Source organism: Pinus tabuliformis, chromosome 8 (genome assembly GCF_031772625.1).
Source record: "Pinus tabuliformis cultivar Carrire ecotype Pingquan chromosome 8, CPIR1, whole genome shotgun sequence".
Taxonomy (NCBI): Eukaryota; Viridiplantae; Streptophyta; class Pinopsida; order Pinales; family Pinaceae; genus Pinus; species Pinus tabuliformis.
In genome coordinates, this window is record NC_142294.1 from 1668804722 (window position 1) to 1668826703 (window position 21982).

Sequence of the window (21982 nt, forward strand, 5' to 3'; positions counted from 1 at the left end):
CAATTCATTCCAGTCATTCCAGAAAAGAAAAAGGGTTCATCCTGAAGCTGGATTTGACCAACGCTTTTGATAGGGTAAGGCACTTCTTCCTTATCGTTGTCCTTAATAAAATGGGTTTTGCTAAGCCCCTCCTTGATCTCATCAAGGCCTATATCATGGGGCCTTGGATTTCCCCCCTTGTCAATGATAGACCTGGACCTCCCTTTCAATCTTCGAGAGGGTTAAGACAAGGTTGCCCTCTCTCCCCTTACCTGTTTATCTTGATGGCGGAATCCTTCAGGAAAGCTTTAGATTACAAGAGACGAACTAGTCTCATCACTGGCATAAAATTCGAGAATGGAGTCAAAAACATAAACCATTCCCAATTTGCGGATGACACTCTGTTAATTGGAGGGGAATCTGTCACAATAGCTCGTCGATTCAAAACTCTTCTGGACAAATATATGAGTTATTCAGGAGGCATGATTAATCATTTAAAAAGCTGCATCTATGGTTGGCATGCAACAACCCAAACCCTTCATAATATAGCCAATACTTTTGGGGTCCCTTGCAAATTGAATTGGGATTGTTTCACCTATCTGGGAATGCCTGTGAGCATTGGGCCCTTAAAAGCTGAAATCTGGGACACAATTATAGACAAAATGAAGAGGAAAGTGCAGCAGTGGGGTTCTACATGGCTTAACCCAGCAGGCTGCCTTGTTCTTCTAAAATCAGGGCTCTCATCTCTTCCACTCTACCAATTCACTCTAATGCAGGCCCCAGCCATATTCCATAATAAAATGGAAAGTATTCTCCGCCATTTTCTCTGGCAAGGGGGGGAAAACGAAAAAAAGAAGTTCAATCTTGTTAACTGGAAGCAAGTAATTCAAGGCCAGGATTGTGGAGGACTTGGAATCAGATCTCCCAAGCTCTCAAATTTGGCTTTTGGAGGCAAGATTGTGTGGAGGCTAATCAGTGAGCAAACGACATGGTGGAAAAGAGTTTTAGAAGTCAAATATCTACGCTGCCCAAGACAGTAGCTCTTGGACTGTAAAATACATGTTAGAAACAGTTCAAAAATTTGAAAACTATGCAAAAAAGTAATCTCTTTTTTGGCTCAAAACACCTCCAAAGTCCCCAAGGGAGGCAGTAGTATCAAAATTGGAGCAGACAAAATTATAGGGAATCAATCTATCAGTAGTCAACCAAGTATGGATAAAATCCTTCTCTTTCTTTGCAATAAAGGAATTCATTATCTGGACCAAATCTCGCAATGGGACACTCACTCGCAGATATGGATGGGATGGACTTTTCCACCCATACCCCTATATCTTAAGGAGAGCTTTAACATTCTTCAAGCTCATCTCCACAACATTTCCCCCATAATAAAAAATGATATCGACAGTTTTCGATGGGATCCTACAGGCTCCAACTACACAATTCAAGCTGGCCACCATTACTTATGTAACAAAGAATATCCTGCTCCTGCTTGGACTTATTGGAAAATTCCTTGTAAATCTGAGGCCATCCCCAAAATAAAATTCTTCATCTGCACCCTCTTGAAAGGGAAAATTCTCACTACTGATAATCTGCAAAAGAGAGGTATGGCAGGACCTTCGCAATGCCCAAATTGTAAAGAAGCAAAAGAAACCATCAAGCGTCTCTTTATCGCCTGCCCTTTTGCAATTTGTTGTTGGAAAGAAATATTTCCCAACGATTATCTTCCATGGAATTCCCAAAACTCCATTGGCGAGGTTCTGAATCTATGGAAGAAGAATTATCCTTGGCAACATAAGAAGAACAATAAATCCGAAAGGGTTTGGGATGCCCTCCCCTATGCCCTTCTGTGGAAAATCTGGTTGGCAAGGAACCATATGATCTTCTAAAACAAGGAAACCGTCATAAGGCATCTCTGCAGCAAGGCCAAAAGTTTAACGTTAGAAACCAATTTTGCCAAAAATCTGAAAAAAATTGATGTCGCTGGCCTATGTGTTGAGGAAAAGGATATTATTGGCTATTTGCTAGATAAAAGCAATAGCAATCAAATTGAAAGTAATTCCAGCATCCAGTCCAGCATCCCTAAACATAATTGGAAAATAAGAAACAAAGAAGAAGAATTTTCAAGCTGGCTCCGAGGCAGTAATCTCCACTATCTCTTCTTCGATGGAGCTTTTAAATCCAACCCAGGAACAACAGGTACAGGCAGAGTCATCTACAATCCCAATGGTAGCATTATATCCATTAATGAATGGGGACTGGGCTCCTTATCCAACAACAGGGCAGAAGCTCTTGCCCTCTATCAAGGTCTAAATCAACTCCAAAAGTTTGGAATTAGAAAAGCGTTGATTTTTGGAGACTCTGCCACAATCATCAGTCTCATGGTTTGCAATCGAAAGGCATCCAATATCTTCCTTCAGCAAACGATTAACAGGTGTCAAGCTCTAACCCGTCAAAACATGGAACTTAGATTTTTCCATGTGCTCCACTCTCTCAACAAAGAAGCCGACATGCGTGCCAACAGAGCTTGTTGCAAACCCAAAGGCAATCTTCTCTGCAATAATACAGAATCCCATCATCATCTCCCGTAATCTTTTCCCTCATCATGATCTGTGGTAACTCATCTGACCCTGTCCTCCGCAGCATCTTCATGGGATTCTCTGACAGACATCTGCATCTCTCTTCTTCCATCAAATCTCTGATTAAGATCTTCTCTCCTCCCATCTGTCCTGTCGCCCCTTCCGCTCTGCCCCGATTGACTCGACTCCTTCACTCTTGTGACTCCCTCCTTCCCTCACTCGTGATCCCGCGCCTCCTCTTCTGTGATCTTCATCTTATAAATTCGAGCATCCCCCCTCAACCCAGTGCTCAGTTTTGTTCACTAGTTTTTTACGTGATTCTTTGCATTTGTTCCTCGACTCCCAGCTTGGCTAGGACCTCTGTCTCCCCAGCACGATGCTTCTTTTTGCTTCTCCCTCGCCTGCATTCCCCTTTGCTCTCTGATTTGCGCTCTGTCCTCAATCCTTTTCCGCGGCGCCCTCCTTTTTTCTCCCTTTCTTCGTCTTAAAAGGATTATCCTCTCAGTTCCTTTGCTCACCAGGACGTTCTCCTTTATAGTCCTTCTTCTTCCTTATCTTCGTCGACTAGACAAAACTCCTTAAACATTCCAGGTCTTTCTCATCCCAAGCAGAGCACTAAGGCAGCTCCCAACATCCACGATATGGCAAGATCTAAAGACTGCCTGCATTGTGCTGATCTACAGGCGGAATTGGAACAAATCCGCGTGCATCAAAAACTTTTGGACGCCAGAATAGATTCCCATGCCACACTGACCAACGAAAAATATGAAGCAGATATCAATTTATTTCTACATAGAGTCTCCTCGCTCCAGACACAATTTAACGATCTGGCCAATAAATGCAGCCATGTCCAGGAATCAATCGAAATCCTGAAGTACATGATGGAGAAAAAGAATGCTCCCAACACCAGTTCTTCAAGCCTCAGGAATGCTGAAGTCGATAGCAAACTAGAAAATTCAACAACACATCAGATCAGCCATGTTAGCATAGATTAAAGATGTGTTGCAGATATTGCTTAATTCTGTCTCAGTTTGTTAGAATTTTTACTTTTGTTTTCCAAAAGTAAAAAATGACAGAAGCAAAGGGAAATTTTGTCTTCCCAATCATCTCCTAGCTTTGCCTTCGAGCTTAAAACTTTGTATTACAAGAGCTCAGTCTCCCTATTTTTTTTTGGAATACAAATAGCAACCGATTATGTTAAAAATAATAATAATAATAATGGTACTAATAAACTTATATAAGGGTCAAAATATAAATTTAAGAAATTAAAATTCAAAAATTAAATTAAATTAAAGATATGGAAAAATAAAAATTTATATAAAATATTATTATGGCCTATCTAATGCTCATAGGAGATAATTTAATTGGTCATTGCCATGTTATAAAGTGATGTAAACAATGAGATTCAATATTCAAATCTCCATTGAGTCAAATCAATAAAAAAAAATATGGACTATGGGAGAGATATTGTAGTGTCAATAAATGAGTGTAAGCATTTAAATGTTGTCTCAATTAATAATAAAAGGTTTTTAACCATGCATATTTAAGACCATTTTACCTTGTATATTAGTAGCAATTGCTCCAAAAATGCAAAAAGATGCCAATAGGACATTTTAAATTGAAAAAAATGTACTTTGGCTTCCATAATCAAGCAAATAATCATTGATAAAATAAATTTGAGTTTTTTAATGTTTTAAAAATTATATATATGCGATTTATTTTGGTCTAGCAGTGTTATGGTAAATTTTGTTGAGGGGGATTGAGATTTTTTCTTTTGGCTTTTATATATAATGCCAATGAGCCCATAGTTAAATCCATTAGTTAGTAACTTATGTCTTGACCTGTTGTTTAGGAGTTTGAGTCAATCCAAATGTAGTTGATAGGTAGGCAAACTTAAAGCTGAGTTAATTTTCCTAAGAATGGACTAAACAAATTGACTGAAGAGTAAAAGGACTTATTATGCAACAACTACTCATCCAATGTTAATGCTATCCATTCGAAAGTGTAAGGCACTTTAGAATCAATAATTATGCTCAATTCGTAATTCAGGACGAGTTTGTTATACTTTCTTATGTTCTTGTAGGTCGAATTTGAGGAGGGTTGATTACGATCTTTTGGGCATGGCTCTATGGTATGCTTTTGTGTCAAAGCCGAGTTAAAACAGTGCTTTTATCTCTATTAATGGAGGAAATAATGGTTAAATGAAAACCTGCACCAATAATCAAGTGTGTGAAGGCATTTTTCTAAGACTTCTTTGAAGAAAATTGTAAATCTACATGAGCATGTGCAAATCATGCCGCTTTGTATTAGTTGCACTGAGAGTGAAGAAGAATGTTGGGCTTCCTATTTGTGTGATTATATCAGTCAACTCACATTGTTGCTTGTTCCTTGAAGACCTGAACCGAAGCGCATAACTTGTTCTTGATATTTGGAATCTAGGAAGTCACATAGGCATTGTCGAAGATTTGAAACAGTTGTCTGTAAGTTGTTCTCAATGTGTTTTTTCAAATATGGTAGCAATTGCTTGGTTGAGATGGCGCACTAGAATGTTGTATAAGTAGTAATGGAATCTTGGATGTTGGCCGAATCGATTATCGTGGTAGTGCATCAAGTGCAAAGCATACCCATGCGTCACAATTTTTGTAATTCATGCTTGTGCAATCATAGCAATGCATATAGGAAAGAGAGTGGGGAATGACATAGTGAATAGGCGCTCAATGGTGTATTCATTCACATGGGATAGGGATATTGCAAGCCAATCAAGTGAGTTGTTGAATTTGAATGGGTTGAGTGCAAATTGGCACATGTGTTCAACCTTAATGCATGACTTTTGGAGAGTTGGAACGAAAGAGGAATGTTGGAGAGCTAATGGAGTGAAGATGACATCAGGGTCATAATTAAAATCACTACAGATTGATGTGGTTCGAGAGAAGAGGTGGTTATACTACAAAGAAAAGAGGAGATATTTGTAGATTGATTTGGCATAACATAAATTGTAGATGGGCTGAGTTGGACATCCTTGTAGTAGGGATCATTTTTAGTTTGTATTCAAGTGTCGTCATTAACGTAATTTACAAGCAAAGAATTCGTAATCCTTTTTAGAAGAATTGTGTCTTTTGACAATGATGATGTCCAATTTAGAAACCATTTGAGGTAAATAGTTGACAATAGTAGTGATGTCTTGGGGGAAGTTGATTGTATGGTCGTTGTATTTGTATTGACATCCACAAGCATGAGTAACTTGTAGAATGGGGTTCACACATGCAATGAGCATTTCTTCAACTTGTGTTAAATTATGAAGGGAAAGTGGTTGTGTGTTGGGTTCCATGTTGTTCAAATGAGAAAAACGATAGGTAGACATAGAAAAGGTGAAGCAAAAGCAAGAAAGATTACCATGAAAAAGTCTTGTTTTCATACATGGGTTTGATTCTTTGCATATTGTGCAAACATACATGGTATAAATTTTATCTATCCTTTGTCAAAAGCGACAGTGCTCATCATTGGGGGAAGGGGGGTTGTATTGGTTTTGAAGAAGGTGAGGTGAGTTGGTTTGCACATTTGGGGGAGCACTTGAGGTGGGAGGGGACGCAGTTGAGGAAGTAGGGTTTTTGCATTTTTTATAAAGTAGTCATTGACATGCATTTATTGTATCTTGGTTTTACGCATTAAGAAGACGCCTTTGTGTGCTTTTATCTGCATTTCCACTATTGCATGGCATATCTAAGCAAGGAGAAATAATTTATTGTTAGATGGGATGCATAAGAAAATTACAGACAATTATAAATGAGCTTTGTATGCATAGAAAATGAATTATGAGTCATTACATTTACAATTAGTTTATATAATAAAGAAGAAAAGATAGCTTTGTTAAGGAAGTGGTGTGTCAATGACATGAGCATGTGCAAATCATGCCACTTTGTGTCAGTTGCACTGAGAGTGAAGAAGAATGTTGGACTTCCTATTTGTGTGATCATATCAGTCATCTCACATTGTTGATTGTTCCAGAAAGAGCTTATTCCTAGAAGACCTAAACCGAAGCGCATAACTTGTTCTTGATATTTGGAATCTAGGAAGTCATGAAAGCATTGTCGAAGAGCTGAAACAGTGGTCTATAAGTTGTTCTCAATGTGTTTTTTCAAATATGGTAGCAATTGCTTGGCTGCGATGGCGCACTAGAATGTTGTATAAATAGTAGTAGAATCTTGGATGTTGGCCGAATTAGTTATCATGGTAGTGCATCAAGTGCAAAGCATATCCATGCATCACAATTTTTGTAATCCATGTTTGTGCAATCATATCAATGCATATAGGAAAGAGGGTGGGGAATGACATAGCGAATAGGTGCTCAATGGTGTATTCGTTCACAGGGGATAGGGGTATTGCAAGCCAATCAAGTGAGCATGTTGAATTTGAATGGGTTAAGTGCAAATTAGCACATATGTGTTCAACCTCAATGCATGAATTTTGGAGAGTTGGAACAAAAGAGGAATGTTGGAGAGTTAATGGAGTGAAGATGACATCAGGGTCATAATTAAAATAAACTACAGATTGATGTGGTTCGAGAGAAGAGGTGGTTACACTACAAAGAGAAGAGGAGATATTTGTAGGTTGATTTGGCATAACATAAATTATAGATGGGTTGAGTTGGACATCCTTGTAGTAGGGATCATTTTTTAGTTTGTATTCAAGTGTCGTCATTAACGTGATTTACAAGCAAATAATTCGTAATCATTTTTAGAATAATTGTGTCTTTTGACAATGATGATGTCCAATTTAGAAACCATTTGAAGTATATAGTTGACAATAGTAGTGATGTCATGGGGGAAGTTGATTGTATGGTCGTTGTATTTGTATTGACATCCACGGGGATGAGTAACTTGTAGAATGGAGTTCACACATGCAATGAGCATTTCTTCAACTTGTGTTAAATTACGAAGGGAAAGTGGTTGTGTGTTGGGTTCCATGTTGTTCAAATGAGAATAATGATAGGTAGACATAGAAAAGGCGAAGAAAAAGCAAGAAAGATTACCATGAAAAGGTCTTGTTTTCATACATGGGTTTGATTCTTTGCATATTGTGCAAACATGCATGGTATAAATTTTATCTATCCTTTGTCAAAAGCGACAGTGCTCATCATTGGGGGGAAGTGGGTTTGTATTGGTTTTGAAGAAGGTGAGGTGAGTTGGTTTGCACATTTGGGGGAGCACTTGAGGTGGGAGGGGACGCAGTTGAGGAACTAGGGTTTTTGCATTTTTTATAAAGTAGTCGTTGACATGGATTTATTGTATCTTGGTTTTGCGCATTAAGAAGATGCCTTTGTGTGATTTTCTCTGCATTTCCACTGTTGCATCTCATATCTAAGCAAGGAGAAATCATTTATTATTAGATTGGAGGCAAAAGAAAATTACAGACAACTATAAATGAGCTTTGTATGCATAGAAAATGAATTACGAGTCATTACATTTAAAATTAGTTTATATAATAAAGAAGAAAAGATAGCTTTGTTAAGGGGTGTGTCTATGACATGCTTGTAAGTCTAAAAAGATACAAGTTAGGTTTGTAGGAAAATACATTATTGTAGCATTAAATGTCAAAATAAATAAAGTGAGATAATCAAATTTTAGTTTTCTATTTAAACATGCTTGAGAGATGGCATGAATAGTTAAAAGGACAAACATTTAATTTATAGACATATAGATATTGTACAAAAAATAAATTGTTATTGCTACAGATGCTACTATTTATATTTTGTAAATTTGGACGAGGTAAACATGCATATTTTGGAATTTTTGAACAAGAGTCTTTCAAAAAAATGGTGTACTACAACAACATGGAGATATTTTACAGAGCTATAGAACAATGAATCCTACAAAGATGATACTTCATCTACAAAATGGTAGTGGTCCTTGGTGCCATGAAGAAATATCAAAGGTGATGGATAGCAAATTTTTGTGTAGCAGGCATTGCTTGAATGTCTTTGAGGACCTCTTTGCATGCAAATTCATAATGAAGTTCCTCTTGGTTAACTGAATTATTTGCAAACGCTTGGCACCATTGAAAAAATATGTTTTGATGGAAAGTGTTAGTAGGAAAAGGTGACCTGAAATTCTTCCACAAATTTCTTAGACATCAGATGGTTCGATAGAAAGAAGAAACAAGTCTTTTGTTGTAACACCCATGAGCTCATTTCCAACATCATTGAAAGCTATGACATTTTCTAAGTGCCCAGTGTGGTCATGTAATTCAATTCTAAGTTTGTAACAGTGGTCACATTTTGGGAAGTCATCATTACATTTTGTACAATGCCACATATTTTAGAATTATGCATCACTTTTTCTATGCATTGCTTGCCATTGAAACTCAGCGGACATGCGAGAAAATAGAAATTGTCCATGTGAAGAGCAGTTACAATTGCACAAACAAAAACCCAGATTGCTTTCTCAAAGACTTGCATGCAAGTAATGTCATGAATTGTCTTCCGTGCTTGGGCTCGCTTAGTAGCAACATTATAGTTCCTTCTCAAAGATGGAGAGGAAGCTTTGAATCCTATTTCACAGAACCATCTTTGAAGTTGTTGATTTTCTACATTGTTTGGATTTATGACAAGATTTTTGGTGGTCATAGTCCCTATAGTGATTTCGTTGAATTCAGATACACTACCTCCTTTCATTACAAGGATTGGCAAGTTGTCGGAAGAGCACAATTTAGCAAGCTTATTTCCTTCAAAGTCACAATGGTCTCCCCATAGTGTTACATCAATGTTAAATCCCAACATGTCCTTTAATGTGAGAGTTTTTCTAAGTGTTTTGGTTCCATCCCTTCGTTGAATTGTCGAGACAGGTGTGGTGGAACTAACCACAAAAGTAACACCAACATTGGTATTCGAGTTTGCAGACTTAATTTCATTGATAGTTTTGAAATGAAAGCACTAATAAGGAAAGGTTGCATCGTCTTGCAAACATGGCTTGATAGTGGATGCATGTTAATTTTAGATAACAATGGTATGTTCTAAGCTTAAGAGCAATTTACTTCAATTTTCTTATTAGCCCAATATCAATTTCCAGATTCGCAATCACATTAACATTGATAGTAAATGCAGATAGAACATAAACAATATGCAAAAGACAAGCCAAGACAAGAGGACACAATATTTGGCGGATGCCAGGGAAAAACCTCAATGTGGTGAAAACCCTTTGATCAAATCTTTTTATTATTCTTCAAAAGTTTAGCACAGAGAGAGTACAATATACAAAATTCACTTGCCCAAACACAGTCAAATCTGTCCTGTCAAACTTTAGTCAACAAGATGCCCTAACTAGAAAGTCAACATTGGTCAACTTAGCATAATTACTCCTCCAAATCAGCTCAGTCAAAACCCAATCAATTCAGCCTCCAAGAACAGTCAGAATCAGCCCAAAACAGTCCAAAAAAAGTCAGTCAAACTCTGTCAATGCAAAGTCAAACTTGTGGTCAACGTTGGTCAAACATCCCATAAAACCTCGAAATTTGTGCCAAGAAATGCGGCATGCCCAAACAAAATCTCCCAAAAAAAACACATTCAAGCAAGGTCAATTGTTGCTCGGTCAATTTTGGTCAAACTTGTTGCAACTTGGTCAACACAGGAAACAAAAAAGTACAGTCAACCCTATGCACGTGTGGAGGAGAGAAAGTTGCCCATAAATCCATACAACCCAATCAAATGAGGAGAGAGAGATATGCGAGTGATGATGAGTGTCCAAATGAGGTAGATGCTCCTATTTATATGCAAGGTTGAGGATGAAAAGACATGTCCTGGCCGACCTTGACAATTTGTCCATAAAAGAAATAAATTCATAATTCCATTTGTACATGTCAGAATAAGATGATCTTTAGATCAATCCTACACCTCTCGGAAAGAGGAATCCAATAAAAATAGCAGCTTCATCATATGAGCTATCCAAGGTCGAAATTGGCCCTAGATACCGATTTTAACACTCCCTCTCAACTAAGGAGAACTCCACCTGCCAAATCATCTGTCAATCTGTACCATCTCTGACATCCCTATTATATTATGCTCTGCTTTGTTGAACCATGAAGAAATAATGAAGACGAAATGATCGAGTGTGTCATACCACTCCACTGACCCGAAGTCAGTCTCCATTGATCCTAGATCAATATCAAACATCCTACCATAGAGAGTAAGGCAGTACACGATGCATCCATCGGTAGTACTATGGTCCCTATCCTCATTTCCCTACTCATTAGCCAAATGAGTGGTACTTCCCATGAGTCCCAGACTACATGGGCAGGATGTATCGGCACGAGAAGGTGAACCACTCATCCTACTCATATGCTTAGGAGAAGGTGAACCACTCATCTTATGCATGTATCAACCATCATGGGGTATCACAAGAGAAGGTGAACCACTCATCCTGTACACAGCGCACCACTAGGGGAAGGTGAACCACTCACCCTATGGTTGTTCATCGCTCCAAGAAGTACCCCAAGTCCCCCAGAGCTCCCAGAGCTCAATATCCAACTCAAATGAGACCCTCATAAGAGGGTCTCTCCACAACTCCAAGTCGTTCACGGAAGGTTAAGAATTTGACCTTCCCCAGGGGCTTTGTAAGAATATTGGTAACCTGTTTATCAGTCCCAATGTGATGGAGCCTTATTGCTCCTCGTTGATCATATCACAGATGAAGTGGTACCTGATATCAATATGCTTAGAGCGATCATGAAACACGGGATTATCAGAAAGACGAATCCCACTTTGATTGTCGCAGAAGATCACAGTGGCATCCAACACATGTCCAAACAGCGCACTAAAGAGCTTCCTCAACCAAACAGCTTCACAGGAGGTCATACTAGCAGCAATATATTCAACCTCAACGGTGCTCAAGGCAACCGATTTCTGCTTCTTGCTCATCCACAATGTCGAAGCAGAACCTAGTGAGAAGCAACATATAGATGTGCTCTTATGATCCACCACATTACCAGCCTAGTCTGCATTAGAATAACCATGAGGCCTCACATTCCCTGCAGTGTATCTCAGTCCATAGGAGATTGTGCCCCGAAGATATCTCAAAAGATTCTTGGCAGCAATCCAATGTATGTGATGAGGCTCGACCATAAATTGACTCAACGTATTCACTGCAATGCATATGTCCAGACGGGAGTTCACTAAAAACATCAGGGACCCCACTAGTTGATGATACTGAGAAGGATTTCCCAAATTGGGCCCAGCAGCATTTCCACATAACTTCTTGAAGTTGAGTTCCAGCAGAGTAGTCACAAACTTACAATCCACCATCCCAAATCTTTTAAGTAGCTTCACAATGTATTTTCCTTGATAAAGGAAAATCTCACCTGGCTTTTGCCAAACCTCCAACCCTAGTAAATAATGCATCAGTCATAAGTCCATCTCGAGTTTAGAAGCCAACTCCCTCTTGCATTAATGAATGAGAGGGTTTGCACCTGTCAGAAAAAGACCATCCACATGAAGTACCAAGATGAGAGATCTATCATTCTCAACCTTAAAGTAAAGGTTCGGATCAGCTTCACTTGTTGTAAGACCCAATTTCATCAGATAGTTGTCTATCCTCTCATACCAAGCCAGGGTGCTTCCTTCAGCCCATAGAGGGCTTTCTTCAACCTAAATACATGTTTCTTTCGATCTTGGACTTCGAACCCCTCGGGTTGTTCTACATAGACTTCCTCCTTAAGTGAACCATGCAAGAAAGCGGTCTTGACATCTATCTAGTGTAGGTTTCATCATTGCGAGGCAGCAAGGGCTGTAATTGAACAGATGGTGGTATATCGGGCAACTGGTGCAAATATCTCACCATAGTCCACACCTCCTTTTTGAGAGAAGCCTCGAGCAACAAATCTGGCCTTGAACTTTTCAGCACTTCCATCAGCGCCATGCTTGATCTTGTAGAGTCATTTAAATGTGACAAAAAATTTGTCCTGGGGTCTAGGGATCACATCCCATACATCATTCTTCATAATCGACTCATACTCTTCATTCATAGCATCCTTCCATACATGGTGCTTCACAGGTTCTTTGAATGTGCAAGGCCCAGTTTGAATGATGGTGTTCATGGCAGTTAAGTACCCTTGGTATCTATTCAGCTTCTTACTTTCACGAAATGTCCCCCCTTGGTGCAATATGTCTCTCAACATCTTCGAGAGTTTCCCTAAGCCATGAGGGTCTCCTTTTTTAGGAGGAGGGCTCATGAGGAGGTGGATCAATGGGATCCATTGGTTCTTCAACATTGTGCATTGGCTCATCCTGCGTTTCTCAATGTTTTCTTGTATCTGCTTCTTTGTCCTTCCTTGGAATAGGAAGGTTGTTAATCTTCCCAAGGGCAGCATCTTCATCGAATGTGACATCATGACTTATCTCCACTTCTTTTTTATCAAGCACATAGATCCTATATGCCTTGGAAGTTTCATTGTAGCCCACAAATGTTCCTTCTTCCCAGATGCATCCAATTTGCTTCTCTTTTCTTTCAGCACATGAAAATACACGGGACTACCAAAAATTATAAAATGAGATACATCAAGTTTCTTACCAATGAAAACTTCTTCGGGAGTTTTGGAGTCCAATGCTTGATGAGGGCATCTATTTTGAACATACACGGCAGTGTTGGCAAATTCTCCCCATAGGAACTTCGGAAGGCCTTGATCATGAAGCATGGCACGAGTGGCTTCTATAATAGAACGATATTTCCTTTCAGCAACACCGTTTTGTTCAGGAGTATCTGCGATAGTAGTCTCCCTCTTAATTCCAGCTTCTCTACAATAGTCATTGAATTCATTTGATTCATACTCGGTTCCATTAGTAGTTCTCAATATTTTGATCTTCTTCCTTGTTTGATTTTTGACCAAGGTTTTGAAAAAATGGAACCATGTGAACACTCCATCCTTCTTCTTCAAGAAATAGATCCAAGTTTTATGAGAGAAGTCATCCACAAAGATAGCATAATATAAGTATCTTCCCAAAGATGTCATAGGCAACATATCAGATAGATCAGAATGAACCAATTGCAAAATTTCAGTAGTCTTGCTATCACTTGAGGGGAATGGTCCCCTTGTATGTTTTCCTTTGGCACATCCCTAACAAACACCTTCATGTTCCACTTTAAATTTGGGCATACCTGTCACCATCTTCCTCATATTGGGTAGAGCCTTATAATGAAGATGAGAAAACCTCTAGTGCCATAGTTCGAATTGAAGTGATGTGTCGCAAGACACAACTCCTAGTGGACTCCCTGCAACTTGATATAAGTTGTCAACTCTTAATCCAAGAGTAAATGCTTCTTTGAAATTTCTTTTCCAAACATGTACCTTTCCATCAATGAATGCCATCTTGAATCCTTTGTCTTCCATCATCAAGATAGGTACCAAGTTCTTCTTTGGATCGGGTACATATAGTACTTCTTGTAGATGAATGGTGTTACCTTAATTCAATTTAAGAGTAACATTCCCAACTCCTTTCACAGGATAGGTGGCATTGTCTCCAAGAATGATTTCCAAATTTGTATCCTTTTTTATCGAATTTGAGAGAGCTTCCTTATACCCAGTGAAGTGCCTTGAGGCACCACTATCAATCAACCAATTTCCCGAAGTGTCTGGAGGAGAGGCAGTAGAGAGGGCAGATATAAGATAAAATTCTTTTTGCTTGTTATCTACAACATTAGATTAATCATACCTAGAGTTTCTTGATCTTTTGGGAGGTCACCCATTTCCATGTTGAGTAGCGAGAGCATTCTTTTTTCCTTTGTTGTTGAACCTTCCATTTCTTTGATTATTGTTGCTACTGAAATTGTTGTTGTAGTTGTTGTCATCATCCCGAGGTGTATCCCTTCTATTAAGACACTCCCTTGCACAGTGGCCAAACCTGTTACAAATGAAGCATCTTCCCTTCCTTCCATCTTTGAATCTCGGTCTTCCTTGACATTGCTTCTTTGAACTTGTATTGTTCTTCTTTTTAGCATGAGCAGAGAATGCAATAGGATCATTCATATTTGAAGGCATGTCTCGTTCCAACATCCTTGTCTCTTCTTGAGTGCATCTAGTCAGCAATTCATCAAAACCTAGAATTTTGTCATTGTTGAGGATAGTGGTGTTGAACACATGACATTCACGAGGGAGATCTACAAAGGCAATGAGAGTGAGCTCCATGTCAGCAATAACTTCTCCAATTGAAAGAAGATCATTTTTTATCTCAGTAATCCTCATGAAGTAGGATTGGATATCTTTGCCTCTTTCCTTCTTTATGTCTTTCAACTTGTTCTTGAGAAAGAGGACTTGGTTTGCATTGCTACCTTTGAACATACCAACCAACCTGTCATATATCTCCTTAGATGTGTTCAAATCGGAGATGTAAGCAACTAAATGCTTATGAATAAAATCCTTGATGATCTTCTTGGCTTTGACTTCACCTTTCTTGTACTTTGTCTTAGCAGCAGTCGATGCATTTGAAAGAGGTTCTGTAATCTTTCCCTGCACATAGTCCATAACATTATGCTCTTCCAAAGTCAAATCAAGAGACATCTTCCATGCATGATAATCAAACATATCATTGATCTTGTCATCAGGTTTGAAGTAAGATGTGGAGGCCATTGAATCTTGTCCTTGTCCAACAAATCTCAGTGATTTCTTTTTTCACTCTTGTTTGGGTTTTGTCTTCACCTCAACTCTGATACCATGTTAATTTTAGATAACAATGGTATGTTCTATGCTTAAGAGCAATTTACTTCAATTTTCTTATTAGTCCAATATCAATTTCCAAATTAGCAATCACATTAGCATTGATAGTAAATGCAGATAGAACACAAACAATATGCAGAAGACAAGCCAAGACAAGAGGACACAATATTTAGCGAATGCCAAAGAAAAACCCCAATGTGGGGAAAAACCTTTGATCAAATCTTCTTATTATTCTTCAAAAGCTCAGCGGAGAGATAGAGCACAATATACAAAATTCACTTTCCCAAACATAGTGAAATTTGTCCAGTCAACAGGATACCCTAACTAGAAAGTCAACATTAGTCAACTTAGCAAAATTACTCCTCCAAATCAACTTAGTCGAACCTTGTCAATTCAGCCTTCAAGAATAGTCTAAATCAACCCAAAATAGTCAAGAAAAATTCAATCAACGCAGAGTCAAACCTACTGTCAATGCTAGTCAAATAGCCCAAAAAAACTCAAAATCTGTGCCAAGAAATGTGGTATGTCCAAACAAAATTTCTCCCAAGAAAAACACAGTCAAGCAAGGTCAACTGATGCCTAGTCAATGCTAGTCAAACTTGTTGCAACTTGGTCAATGCCGAAAACAGAAAAGTACAGCCAGCCCTTGGCACATGTGGAGGAGAACGCTGCCCAGAAATCTGTACGACTCAATCAGATGAGGAGAGAGAGAGATGTGAGTGATGATGAGTGTCCAAATGAAGTAGATTCTCCTATTTATTTGCAATTTTGCGGATGAAAAGACATGACTTTTGGGCTTTTGAGCCTACATTAGTTTGTTGGCCGACCTTGACAATTTGCCCATAAAAGAAATAAATTCATAATTCCATTTGTACATGTCAGAATGAGATGATCTTTAGATCAATCCTACACCTCTCAGAAAGAGGAATCCAATAAAAATAGTAGCTTCATCATATGAGTTGTCCAAGGTGGAGTTTGGCCCTAGATGCCAATTTTAACAATGCAACAAACAAAAAAATCCCCCATTTGTTCTTAAGGTGGTTGTATTTTGAGTTTGTTTCTTTCACTTTGCCATTCGAAACAATGTATAGTTGTCCAACTTGGATTAGATCATAAAAGAAATCAGCCAATTTAGCAAATGCAGAAAGGTGGATCTCATCTTTGTCTCGATCAATGAGGTCAAAGCCAAAGCCTTTTCCTGAACCACGTGTGTTGTTGTAAGTTTGCAATGTTGTTTTTGCAGTTGCTCTATCTTGGATTTACCAATATTTTTGGTAGGGATCGAGTGCCTTGAATGAGATAGTTGTAGTTGTGGACATATTTGTTGGAGTTAATATAGAGGGCAAACCCTCTTGTGTTAATGAAGAGCTAGCTTGGAGTGTGTTTGTCTTTGCATGTAGTAGTGTTGATGAGTCTCTAGTCAACGTTGTATTCTATCTCACAACCTCAAATTGAAGAAACCTTATGGACTTTGTGCAAACGAAAGAAGAAGAAAATAATGTAGAATCTATTAGTATTTTTGCTAAATGAAGGAAGAGCGCAAAGAGACAAAAATTCAGAAGAGAGTGAAGGAAAAAGTTGGGTCTTACGTAGAGTGTTGGAAGACCGTGCAAACTACTTTTTTAAGCAAAACAATCGAGCTGACTTGGATATCTCTAGATGTAACCTGTCTAGCATATGCAGATGGTAGCAAAGTCTAGTGTTGATGTGTTCTATTAGAGAGAGAAATGTGGAAGTGTGAGGATGTAGTTCTTGTTGAGGTAACCGAGCCAATATCAATTATTCGGAGTAATGGTTGAATCTTCTTATTCAAGGTTGGTTCCATGATATAAGCACTGTAAAATTTTGGTTTGGCAAGATAACCCTGTAAAACTCTTCAATTTTTTTGAAGAGATATAAAAATTAGGACTATAAATTATACAAGGAATGCATGAACAATCATTTGTGATATGTAAGTGTATAAAGTCTTAAATATTAGTGGGGGAAATGATAAGGAACAACTATTTCAATCAGAAGCAGTTTCATTAAGAGTGATGTGTATGAAGAGGCTGTCAGCAAAACAGAATTTATCAGCAAACAAAAATTCCAATCACTTTAAACAGCTAAAAAATTTATTAACATAATTTCATGATTGGCTAGGTTAGCAAAAGCCAAAAAATACAATATATATTATAAAGCAGAGCAAAACAGGGAATGAAACGGGAAAGGGAAAAGAAACACTTCTTAAAGGAATTCAAGAAAAGCCTAATTACAAGAACCAGAAAAAGATTCTCTATTCTGAAAGTGCATTTCGAGATCCAGAATATGGTAAAAATAACGAAAAAAAAAAAGATGATAGCCAGAAGGAGAATTTAGTTTTAATCAATGTTCCACCAAGACTCCGGTGCGGGGAGACGCGGGTGCGGGGAGACGCACAGGGGGGACGTGTGGGAGTACCCTCAAATTTTAGGGAAATTTCGGGGGTGCGGGGAGTCGTCGAGGTATATATATATATATATATAATTCAAGTTGATATTCATTGTTCATTGTTCAATAATGAAAGCATAAAAATATTAAATAGACAATTGAAATTTGAGTCATTGATCCATCATCATCATTCATTTTAATACATATATCATTCATATGACATACTCAAGTGACAAGTCTCATTATTGAATTAATTATTATTCATACATACCATGAGATTCGAAAAACAAAAATAAAAATCAATAATAAAATATTCAAATACATTGATCGATAACTCATTCAAATCAGCATTGCGTGGAAATGGAAATGACTTTGGGTTGAAATGAAGTGAGCTTTTAACTTTAAGTTTTGCCTTTCATGTCTTTTAGGTTTAGGCTTTTAAGTTTTAGTTATTTAGTTTTAATTTTAATTTTTTTTAGACTTTTAAGTTTTAGTTATTTAGTTTTAATTTTAGTTAAAAAAAAAATTAATGGTTTTGATTTTTGAATTTTTTATTTTGAATTTTTTTATTTTTAAGTCTTATTAGACAAATTTAAAGGGGGATGCCCAGGCGCACCCTTTTTGGGGAGTCTAGACTCCCACACTGAAGGGGGACGCCCAGAAGCACCCTTTTTGGGGAGTCTAGACTCCCACACTAAAGGGGGACGCCCAGAAGCACCCTTTTTGGGGAGTCGTGGGGAGTCTAGACTCCCACACTGGGGAAACGCACCCCCTTGCGTCTCCCCAAGACTCCCCAAAAAGGGTGCGTGGGGAAACGCACCCCCAAGAGACTCCCCGTCCCGGGTGCGTGGGGTGCGAGGGGTGCGCGCACCCAACCCTGGGGGACGCGTCCCCGTGGAACACTGGTTTTAATGCTAAAAAGAACAGTGCCAGAGGTTAATATACCACAGGCAAATGATGATAACATTGTTGTAACTTATTGTTTGTTTATGATCAGATGGTTGCTTCACACTACTTGATATATCCTCGATAAATTCAATTAAGATTTTTCTCTCAACATCACTTAGAATAAATGATACTAATTTACAGTTAGCAAGACCTTAGTCATTATATATAAGCTTATTTTAAGAAATTACTTGACAGATTGCAATCCAAAAACCAGAATATATGGATTTGTTCCTAATTTATTTCAGCCTAAAGCATAAATTAATCTACAAGTGCAAAATGGCTTTTAATCAATAAACTTGCATTCTAACTGTTATAAAAATATTGGCATAAAAACAACAATGTGGAAACACGGTATAAAAGAGAAATCCAAAGGATGATGAGAATGATACACAGAATTATTGTGCAATATTGGTTTTTGCTCTTTCTGATCATTAATGGCAATTTTGTTATAGTTTTGAATGCCTTCCCTATTTTATGAGCTAGCGTACTCTAATATCCAAAGGCGTAAGCAAAGGTAACAACATATCATGTAAGGTATATTGAGAAAATTAGCCATACAAGTCCATCCAGCCACCCCCTTCTGCTATTTGTGGATCTCCTAATGGCCCTCCAGTTACTGCCCCTCGTATTCGCCTTCAAGATGGAAGACATTTGGCCTACAAGGAAAGTGGAGTTCCCAGAGAGAGAGCAAAGTATAAGATCATTATGACACATGGTTTTACAAGGTCCAGAAATGATACCTTTCAAGCCTCTGAGGTAAGTGCAGAATGACATTCGTTTGCCACACCCAATTCAGTGGTTGATGGTTGTGAGCTTGTGATAATGGCATTTTTTAAGCCATCAAGGATTTTGCAGGAAATTGTGAAAGAGCTGGGAGTGTACATTGTAACCTTTGACAGGCCTGGGTACGGAGAAAGCGATCCTCATCCTAAGCGATCTGTAAGAAGTGCGGCTTTAGATATTGAAGAGCTTGCAGACCAACTTGATCTTGGTCCCAAATTTTATGTGATGAGCTTCTCCCTTGGGGGACACGCGATATGGGGATGCCTCAAATATATTCCCAACTTTGCTTCTATTGTATATGATATTACTTGACATAATACTATTAGGGTGAATAGAAAAGCATGCAGTCTCTGTGACTATAGTTAAGAAACACAACGGTTGTGTTAGATCCTTTTCTAAGAAATTTTGGGATTCTGCACTTTAATAACATTGAAATATGAATGATGGTAACACAGGTTAGCAGGTGCTGCACTCTTAGCACCTGTAATAAACTACAGGTGGCCTGGTTTCCCAGCTAATTTATCTAAAGAAGCTTATTATCAGCAAGCCCGACAGGATCAATGGGCACTTCGTGTTGCTTATTATACCCCTTGGCTGACTTATTGGTGGAATACCCAAAAATGGTTTCCTTCTTCAAGCGTTATTCAAGGGACATGGAAACCTCTGAACAGGCATGACCGGGAGCTAGGCCGCAAATTAGCTGCAAGTGGAAGATCTGCTGAAGTATTTATTTTTCCTTGATCTAGGCCTTATACCTCTCACTTCTTTTTGGAAAGTGAATTATAATTTCTTGTCTATTTATGTTATTTTACGTGGTTTGCAACTCAGACCTTGACCTCTGCTTTTCCTAGAAACGACCATTTTCAAATGGCAAGTCAGAATGCTATGTTTTTCAACTAAATTGAATTTCGAAATTTGCTTGAGGTTGACTGACTTTGGTTTCCATCTCAGACCTTGATCTCTCCTTTTCCTAGAAAAAACCATTTTCAAAAGTCAAGTCAGAATGCTATGCTGTTCTTAACGAAATTGAATTGTGGAATTTGCTTGAGGTTGATTGACTTTTCTCTTTCTCAATAAACCAATGCTAAGATTAGACAAAGAATTCCAAATTAACAAGATACTGGTATTGTGCCTGATTCTGGATCCAAGAGTTGTTTTCTCCTTATTTATTGATTCATTTGCCTCTGCAGTGTTTGAAGGCAGCAATGCAGCAAGGATTGTTTGAGTCACTACATCGAGACCTGATGGCTATGTTTGGCAAGTCAGATGTTGATCCTTTGGAACTTAAGAACCCATTTCCTAACAATGATGTTCCAGTGAAAAGCTTTCTTGGATCCACTATCATGAGCTTCCTAGGGTTGGTCACTTATTCAACCTAATGGAAGGCATTCCTGATCATATTTTGAAGTGTCTTTTGTTGGGACAGCAATGTTAGAACAGGATTAATTAGACTTGTACCTCAGTTACTCCATTTCGGACCAGGTAATTTTCTTCTTTTTTGGCAATATTTGGATATTAAATGCAGTGCTTTGCGTCTCTAGAGTTTTCTCAAATGCCTCTTTTCACGCGCAGTTGTTGCAGAGCATGTACAAATGACTTGATGTAACATGTGATGATACCTTTCTCAATAAACCAATGCTAAGATTAGACAAAGAATCTCAAATTAACAAGATATTGGTATTGTGCTTGATTCTGGATCCAATAGCTGCTTTCTCCTTATTCACTGATTCATTTGCCTCTGCAGCGCTTGAGGGTAGCAATGCAGCAAGGATTGTTTGAGTCACTACATCAAGACCTGATGGTGATGTTTGGCAAGTGAAATTTTGATCCTTTGGAACTCAATAACCCATTTCCTAACAATGATGTTCCAGTTCATATATGGCAAGGGGATGAGGATGCATTAGTGCCGGTGACTTTGCAGCGTTACATTGGTGAAAAGCTTTCTTGGATCCACTATCATGAGCTTCCTGGGGTTGGTCACTTATTCAACCTAATGGAAGGCATTCCTGATCGTATTTTGAAGTGTCTTTTGTTGGGACAGCAATGTTAGAACATGATTAATTAGACCTGTATCTCAGTTACTCCATTTAGGACCAAGTGGTTTTCTTTTTTGCAATATTTGGATATTAAACTTAGTGCTTTGCATCTCTGGAATTTTCTCAAATGCCCCTTTTCACGGGCAGTTGTTGCACAGCATGTACAAATGATTTGATGTAACATGTGATGATGTATGCAAAAGATTATAGCTGGGTTTTTCTTAAAACCTTACAGAAAATATTATGAGATATATTATTGTTTGTATCAGCTTTCTATATAATTTGGACTCTGGTGATCCTTCTACAAGCTTCTAGCCATTTAACTTGTCTTAGAAGACCTGCAGTGTGTGTATTATGTATCAAAGTATTTCCTGTCCTGATATTATTCCGATTGATCTGTAATATCATCACATTGAATTATGACAAGCGCCACTTCTGTTGACATCTCTATTCCAAATTTTATGTTGAAGAATGTAACTAGGTATGGTCTTCATAAATTGTACTTGAGTCAAAATGTAATATATTTGTCAAAAGAAAGAAAAAAGAATTTTATTATTA

At 38.1% G+C, this 21982-nt stretch overlaps 1 pseudogene; it reads left to right on the plus strand.

Moving 5' to 3' along the window:
- The first annotated feature begins 263 nt into the window (after positions 1 to 263).
- On the plus strand, positions 264 to 21623 carry LOC149242589 (uncharacterized; annotated as a pseudogene).
- Positions 21624 to 21982: the final 359 nt, after the last annotated feature.